General features: G+C 36.2%; 1 long non-coding RNA gene across 5 annotated transcripts in view; it reads left to right on the forward strand.

Annotated features, from left to right (window-relative positions):
• The window catches only part of LOC116565197, a 155,319-nt gene extending 147,517 nt beyond the window's left edge, over nucleotides 1-7,802 (forward strand). For 4 of the 5 annotated variants that reach the window (XR_004275310.1, XR_004275312.1, XR_004275317.1 and 1 more), the window contains 2 exons: nucleotides 2,453-2,603; nucleotides 3,847-4,353. This is a non-coding gene — a long non-coding RNA (uncharacterized LOC116565197). Of the gene's footprint in view, nucleotides 1-2,452; nucleotides 2,604-3,846; nucleotides 4,354-7,344 lie in introns of those variants that run through there. The other variant, XR_004275311.1, reaches the window with a different exon arrangement.
• The last annotated feature ends 1,355 nt before the right edge of the window (nucleotides 7,803-9,157 follow it).

The raw sequence follows: 9,157 nt of genomic DNA on the forward strand, positions 1-9,157 counted from the left end.
GGCCAGGAAAAAGAAAAATGCTGATTGATCTGGGTTTGGGTAAAAGTCCTTATGGAACCAATATCTATTTTAAGTGAGGTAAAATAACTTGAAGCTGAGGTGCAGTCAATTCTTCCAAAGTTCATGGTTACAGTACAACAGGGAAGGGATATCTCTAAAGAAAAATCTGAGTGCGTTTGAAAGGTGAAATAAATTCTGAGTATGTAGTAAAATATTATTCATCAAATTTCTTTACATGGAGTCTATTCTTTCAACCTCTGAAAAGTGTAAAGGAAAACAGAGGTAAATAGTTCATTGTTTGTCAAATTGAAAGACTGTGTGTGACTCCTATCTGGTTTGGCAAAAAAAAGGTTTTCTCCTCTATCAAATCTTTGTTCCTTTCTCCTCAATCAAATCTTTGTTCATTTCATAGAACTGGACATATATACTTAGCCATGTGAAAGATTCAAAGTACTGTGTAATTAAGTGGCACTTCTCACTCCGAGTTCTATGGAGAAGTTCTGAGATGCCTCACATAATTAATTTAAAAGTAAAAAGACCAAGATGATACTCAGTCATACTGATATATTTCACCTATTTTTTTCTAAGGTTTACAATGCCCATCCTGAGACTCAAGACAGGGCATGGATACATCTAAAAAAACAGAATTCTGAGGAAAAAACAAATTATGTTTAAAGAGTTATTATCTACAAATCAATTTACTTTATCCTTACCTTTCATTGTAGATTTTATTGCTACCATGTCATCTATCAATAGCTGTTACTCACCTTTCCTACCACTTACAACAGAGCTCAAGGCATCCCTTTACTTAATATCCATTGGATTTGAATAAATGAATTCTGCTATCTGACTGTTTAGCTAATTTTTTTACCACCTAATTTTAATTTGATGTCTTTATGATTTCACCTTCTTTGTTACAGTGATTTTGTTTTAAATCCATGAAGAATAAAAATCTAGGAGAAAATCTGTCTTCAATTTCCTTACTTTTAGATGATTATGTTTAACTAAGGACAACATAAGTGGCAGAAAGTATCAAATAACTAGCTTCTTAACTGGTAGTGACAGCCTATAGCTGTCATGCTCCCATCCCCAACTTTATTGCTACAAGAGATTCTTTATCCAAGTATAACCTCTTTATCTTCCTCTGGTGTCTAAAATTCTTCTGTACATTTATCTCTTATTTGCTTTAACCTTGTTCCTACAAGTTGCTTTTTAGAGTCCTTAATACAGCTTACAGTTAGAAACATTTCCAGGTACTTATACACAAATTAAATCGTTTAAGGTTAGAAAGTGAAATGGCTGGATTTTGCTCTTCTGGCACTGGCTGTGGGTCTTTCCTCACCTACATGCTACAAAGTTCAAGTTTCGAAAAGGGAGAATTGATGTGGACCTTTATGTACTTTCATGGAAGGACAGACATGGGCGAGTCATTGTTATGAAGAACATGTGGATAGAAGAGCAGCCTTTGAAGAGAAGGATAAGAAAGATTAGGAGTTCAGGAAGGATCCAATGACTATGAAATTCTCATTTTTTCCAGCTAAGAATTAGAATGTTGTTTCTTTATCAACTTAAATTAAAGCAATGTAAATCTAACCCCATGAGTTTTAATGGCTATGTGCTGGAAAACTAAGGGGTTGTCTGGCTGACACCTTTCCCTTCATTACCATGCATACTTGAGAATCAGGGGATCTGTTCTATAATTTCTTCCTGCTGGCACTGTTGATTAGTCCAGAGACAGGCACAATCCCTGAAATGTATCAGCTGGAGTCCTTAGAACAGTTTTAGAAATGGAAACTCAGAAACGGAAGTTTCTATCTTTTCATATGCCAGGAATGTAACTATGATAGCAGTGTTGGGAGCAATTAGGACCATGTTTTCTACCCTGTGGATGGGAAAAGGTAAGAGTCATCATTAGTATGATAAATTTGAGTCAAACTAGTCATAAAACATGCAAGATCCAGTAAATGTTATTTAAAACATAAAAAAGAAATATGAAATGCAATTGGTGGTGAAAAAAGTTAGCTAAACCCTCAGATAGCAAAATTCATTTATTCAAATCCAATGAAAATATTAAGCAAAGGTATGTCTTGAACCCTGATGTCAGTGGCAGGAAATGTATCAATCTGCATGACTCTTCTTTCAGGTCGCTCATCCTTGCCCCCAAATCACAGAAGTCAATAGCCCTTTTAAGACATTGAGATGGTAATATTAGTTCCTTCTTCAGTTAACAAAATTGGCTTTTTGGGGAGGTTTAGAATTAAATATAGAAATAGTTAAGTATATAAAATTCATAGTATTAAGGCTCTGGTATTAAGATAAGGGCAATATATACATATTTGGTTATATAATATTTATAGTGTTTAATATATATCTATATTAGTTGTCTATTGTTGTAAAACAAATTACCCCAAACTGTGTTGACTTAAAGCAACAAAACTTTAGTACTTCATAGTTTCTGTGGATCAGGAATCAAGGAAAAGTTATTTTGGATGCCTCTGCCTTAATGTCTCTTCAAGGCTTTAGTCAAGGTGTTGGCTGGGGCTGCAGTTTCATCTGAAGACTCAACCGGGAAAGGACCTGTTGTCAAGCTCATTTACATGGTTGTAAGTACAATTCAGTTTCTCATGAGTGGTTGGACTGAATGTTCCAGTTTCTCGCTGGTTGTTTGCTGAAGGCCTCATTTAATTCTTTGCCACAAGGGCCCTCTTAGGGAAACTTAATTCATTAGAGCCAGCAATCAAGAGAGGATGAATGGTCACCATAGACAGAAGCCAGTTTTTTTTTGTTTTTGTTTTTTGGAAGTGACATCATTTCTCATGCATCCTATTCTCTGGGAGGGAGTCTCTGTATCCAGTAAACACTCAAGAGGGGTTACATAGGAGTGTAGATACCAGGAAACAACGATCACTGGGGGCTATCTTTGAGGCCACATAACATATTGGCTTATTAGAGAACCTGACAGTTGAGACCTTTGAATCCCATTTAAAATTATAACTTAAAATTTGATTTATACTTGTTATTTATATTGAAAAACATAAGAGAATTGTTCCTAGACTATGGAGAGTATTGGGATGTTTGAGACAACTTTAGAATTACCATTTTTTATGAATTGAATTTGTCTGATTTATTAGAGTGATTTAAGTACCTTGGAAACTTTTGCTTATCAATTTAGGCAAGTAAAAAGTAAATCAAATACATTAACTTTATAAGTGCTTTCTAAAATGTTTAAGTCAATCAAATTAACTAAATTGTAAGAAGCCCGATTGCTTAGTGAATTCTGCTATCTGAGTTAATCATTTAGTTAAAGACCATTTTGAGAGTAATTGTTCAATTTTACTGAATTTATAAACAGAATTTTATGATTACATAGAGTTAAGGGCTTAAGACAAATTAAATTTGAGAACTTTTTACATGAATAAATTGAATATTAAGAAAATCCCAGTAGACATGACTTGTTCTGATCATGCAAAAATATATCTATTACATATAAAATAATTTTTTCATGTATGCATATATATGTGAGTGTATATATATATACAAATATATACACACATACATATGTGTCTATATGTATGTATAAATGCCCTCAGAGAAAATAAAATCTTACATTGACAAAAACTAGTCTACAGAGAGGGGAAGAAAGAAGATTCAAATAAACCAGAAAAAAGGAGGAGTGCTAACACTTCTGGAGAGCCTAGTTCCAGTTATTCCTGCCTTTAGTGACATTCCTGTTCTTGAGTTCTGTAAGACACTTTGGGCATTGTGCTGAAATTGGAGATGATTGTTTTTTCGCTTGAAACAAACAGCCCTAACTCATCTATATTGTTCCTTGAGTCTCTGTTGCAGAATTGTGCATTTGTGAAATAGCACAAGTCCCGTGAAGACAATAGCTTCCCTAATAAGAGTAGTACAGTGAGAGCCAGCCAGAAAAGCTCTCCACCTTGGCAGCAGTGAGACTAAGATGCTTATGCTTGAGCTGCTTTTTTTTCCAGATCAGTAAATTTCTTCATATATTAAGGTAAAATGGTTTTAATATCTGATCCCTGACTCATGTGGATATGGGAAAGCAGTAAGAAATATTAATAACAAATAATAATAAATATCAAAATGTGTTGAAAAGTCATTCTAGTGCAAGATTGAAGGTATTAGTTATATTTCAATGATCTTTCCAAGGGAGTTTAAACTCATTCATTTTGTAATATTGGAATAATCATGGTATCTGTCTAATATGGTTATTACAGGATTTGATATGCAGTGCCTGGCACAGTATCTGGAACACAGTATGCCTTTAATAAATATGAATGATGCTGCTAATGTGTTAAAAAAATTTTTTTTAGACAAGGCCTTGCTCTATTGCCCAGGCTGGAGTGCAGTGGCACAATCATGATTCACTGCAACCTAGAACTCCTGGATTCAAGTGATCTTCTTGCCTCCTGAGTAGCCGAGACTACAGGCTTGTGCCACCATACCAGGATTTTTTTTTTTTTACTTCTCTGTTGCCCAAGCTGGTCTAGAACTACTGGGCTTAAATGATCTTTCTGCCTTGGCTTCCAAAGTGCTGGGATGATAAGTGTGAGCCACCGTGCTGCACCCTGATGTGTTTCAAAACTTTGTGCACAGGGCCTAAAATCCTCTGAATTATTCTAGAGCCGTTCTTCCTTTTCACTGCTCAGTTCCAACCTGACACTGGATTCTGATTCCCTAATTGTGCTCCTGCCTGTGTTTACCTCTTTAGCTCCATTTTTACTGCATTTATTAAGACCTCTATCATCTATCCTATGGAATGTTGCAAAATTCTTCCACTTAGTTCTTCAGACTTTCAGGTTCACTCTTATCTGTTTTATTCTGAACCAACCCCAAACAGAAACCTGTTCAGGTAACTTCTTGATTAACATCCATAAAAAGTTCCCCATTGCCAAGACAAACTGCAAACCTCTTAGAATGGCACTCAGGATGCTTCATGCTTGCTTCTAATGCCAAGTTCTATACAAAACTCATAGAGAAGCATAATAGAAAACTGGTTATAGTTTTTTGAACTAATTATGCAGTGTCTTTCTGCCTGGAACATCCCTCCTCCCAAACTCTTAAGAATCTTTCAAGGCTCTGCTCAAGGCTCCTATTTTATGAAGCCTTCCCCTTCCCTGACCCACTCAGGCAGAGTTCTCATTATAATTGCCTATTAACCTTATACACAAATCAATTACAATCATTATAACATGAAATTATGTCTTTTTCTTCCTTACATGTTAGTTTTCCAAACACAATTGTGAGCTCCCTGAAGGCAGGCACATAGGTATTTATTTTTGGCTTTTTAGCTTCTAGTATTATGCTTGGAGTTGGGTATTTTCAATAAATGTATGTCATTATTTTCAATATATGTATTTTCAATAATGTATTTTCATACATTATTTTCAATAAATGTATGTCAAATTAAAGGCAGATCTGGTTTAGTACAGTAGCTCATATCTGTCATCCCAGCGCTTTGCAAGGTTAAGGCTGGAGGATCAAGGCCAGCCCAGGCAAAATAGTGAGAATCCCTCTCTACAAACAATTTTTAAAAATTAGCTAGGCATGTTAGAGTGCACCTGCTGTTCTGCCTCCTCAGGAGGTTACTGTGGGAGGATAACTTGAGCCCAAGAATGTGAGGCTGCAATGACCTATTATTGTACCACTGAACTCTAAGACCCTCTCTCTGAAAAAAAATTAAAGGTAGATCAACTGATATTCTTGGAATTCACAATATTACAAATTAAAATTACAAATTTACTCAGTAAAGATCATGCTCAAGAAATCTAAGAAGATTGTTTAACTTTCCTCACCAATTTCCCTTATACTGGGAGAACGGCCTATTTTAGACTATAACAAGTATTCAAATGAAGTAAAACGAGTTTGTCTTTAGGTAGTGGAACAAGAAAGAACAGAAAAGTATTTCATTTCTTTAGTTTTTAAATTTTTTTAAATTTTTTTTTCTTTGGAGACAGAGTCTCCTTCTGTCAACAAGGCTAGAGTACAATGGTGCAATCTCACTCACTGCAACCTCCACCTCCCAGGTTCAAGCACTTCTCCTGCCTCAGCCTCTTTAGTAGCTGTGATTAAAGGCACCCAACATCATGCCCACTAATTTTTAGTAGAGACAGGGCTTCACCATGTTGGCCAGGCTGGTCTTGAACTCCTGACCTCAGGTGATCCACCTGCCTCAGCTTCTCAAAGTTGTAGGATTATAGACATAAGTCACCATGCCTGGCCATTTCTTTAGTGTTTTACATGCAGATGAAAACATTGTAAAAGTAAGATTCGTTATAGATTAGCTGAAACACACGGACTTGATTGACTATAAGTTAAAGGGGAGTTCAAAGAAGGACTGATTTTCCCCTTTTTAAACTTTTTGTTTGTATGTAAAGCACAATAACACCAACAGGGAGGGATTCAGGGAAGTTTATGATTGAGAATTAATATGGAGTTGACTTAAGCTTTTCCCTATACTATAAAATACTTACTGAGTCAAGAGTGAGTAAGTGAAAACAAACAAACAAACAAAAAACAACCAGCATTTGCCTTAAAAATCCCTTTAAAAAAAGAGTGATCATTTAAAAGAGTAAGTTTTAGTGGAAACTGCTATTTCTATCCATTCTGGCTTTCTGCTCATCAAGCTGTGTTTGCGTGTGTGTGTGTGTCTGTATATGTGAAGAACTCACCAAGTAGTGTTATTTTCCTTTGTTTTTTGGTTTTTCCTTCAAGTTTTGAGTATTTTACAGCAATAACAGAAAACAGGATTGTTTGGGGTCCAACATTCCTCATTAGTCATTCACCACAACTTGTAATAAGATGGATAAAGATAATGGGAAACAGAGATCAATCACTACTCTGTTATACTGTGTGTGAAATAATTTGAGATATAGAAGCAACCCAGCAATGCTGGGGCCTAACTTGGGATGTTTTAGAACACATCCAGTAGTAATTGTCCAGAGATGAAATTCTGTGACAGAAAGGACAGTTTTGGTTACAACTGATAAACCTCCACCACTATATGTTTCAAATCAACCAACAAGTAGTGAGTATTGCTATGGACCAGTGAGACAGGGAAAGGCCTGCTTGTCTGTCTTAGGTGCTACAATTATAATATGAAAAGCTTATTCATTCTCTAATTGAATCGGAATCAACAATGATTATAAACATCTGTATGCAGAAAATTAAATTCAGAAATCTATTCCTTATGTTTTATACTAGGCTAAATATAAAAAGCGTATTTCTCTGTGATTTAACCAAATCTCTTCATAGCATCTTACCCTAAAACTCCCGCCACTCCCCACACATCTACTGATCTTCATTTTCTTCCATTTGCAGGAATTCCACCCTAACCATTCTCCTGCTCACTCTCCTACCCACTTCAATATGGGGAAGATTTACAGATGAGTATAAAGTGGGGATAAGGTTGGCAAAGCCAGGTGGAATTTAGGAAAGCTTATAATTTGATAAGGAGTAGCCCAGATAAGGGCTGAATGGTGAATTGTGGTCTGATTGTGAAGGTTCTGGCTGGAGGGCTAGACTTCATCCCTCTGGAATAGAGGCATGTTTTAGATAGATTATACCACCAACAGTATTTGGGGTTAATTGACTAGAACAGAAACTGGAGACTTGAGAGTAGCTATGAAAAAAATCAAAATGCATTAATACACACAAGATCTATGAGAACTTGGCTTTTGGCAGTGCAATTGGAAGTGGATCAGAAGAGGATAAACGAAAAAAGATAAAAGAGGGCCAGGCGTGGTGGCTCATGCCCGTAATCCCAGCATTTTGGGAGTCCAAGGCTGGCAGATCATGAGGTCAGGAGATCGGGACCATCCTGGCTTACATGGTGAAATCCCATCTCTATTAAATACAAAAATTAGCTAGGCATGGTGGCGGGTGCCTGTAGTAGTCCCAGCCACTCGGGAGGCGGAGGCAGGAGAATCGCCTGAACCCGGGAGGCAGAGGTTGCAGTGAGCCAAGATGGCACCATTGCATTCCAGCCTGGGTGACAGAGCAAGATTCCGTGTCAAAAGAAAAAAATAAAAGAGATCCTATGCTAGAAAGATGTAACTTTCTCCCTCATAAATTTCAAATACAGCATGTTCTCCCCATAAAATGCTAGGCTTTTGCTTGTGCTAGTCACATAAACTTACACTGTTCTCCCACTGACAAAGTCGAGGAAAGGGAAACAACAAAAAGATAAGTTTTATCATGACAGTTCAGTGGTCATCAGATAAAGACAATAAAATTTATTTAAGAAGACTAATGCTGAAAACAGCATCCTTGTTAGAGAAACATTCCTACCCTCCATTCTGACCCACATGAATAGGAAGCATGGACCAGGCCATTAATGAACTAACATTTTGTCACAACATCTAGGTAAAATGAGCACTGGATTTATCCAACGTTAGGTGGCTACTGTGACTCAGAGGCTGCAAGGAAGCACCCAGGTGGCATTAGATTGGAGCAACAGCATAAGCAGCAAACTAGGGCCATAAGGTTCTGGAAGCAGTCCTACCAAAATACTTCAGATAGTAAGTGGAATGGAGAAACCAAATGTTAGAAAAAATTAGAAAGAAATCAAAATAGGGAGAGAATACCATAAGGATCCTTTACGATTAAGGAAATATTACTATGAGTTGTACTTACTTTGTGTCAACTCAATTGCAATGACATTATCTAGTAACGTAGAATAGAAAAAAATTTTTAAGAAGTTCTTAAGGTCATTCAGTCCAACTTCTCACTTTTACAGAAATATTGTATATAGAATCTCTAATATGTGACTAGCTGGTATCAGCCTCAACCATCTCAATCATAGCAAATTTTTCTGCAAATAAAAACTACAAAGACATTTCATTTGGAGTATCTTAATTCTGAAGGTACCTACAAGTACATCCCTTTCATCTGTACTCATTCATAGTTCTGTTTCCAGGAGGCAATTATGTCTATTGAATTTCCTTATGACAATTCCAACTATTTACAGTTTTGTGTGTTTTTCTCCCATTGTCTTTAAGATAAAATCCAAACTCAAGATTGTCAAAATCCTCTTAAAATGTAATACTTAGACTCAAACACAGTATCCCAGAAATCATCTGATCAATACGACGAATGAACGTATTAACTTCAATGTTTTGGAAATTTATATTTC

Source organism: Sapajus apella, unplaced genomic scaffold (assembly GCF_009761245.1).
Source record: "Sapajus apella isolate SASKATOON/1434 unplaced genomic scaffold, GSC_monkey_1.0 scaffold39, whole genome shotgun sequence".
NCBI classification, from domain to species: Eukaryota; Metazoa; Chordata; class Mammalia; order Primates; family Cebidae; genus Sapajus; species Sapajus apella.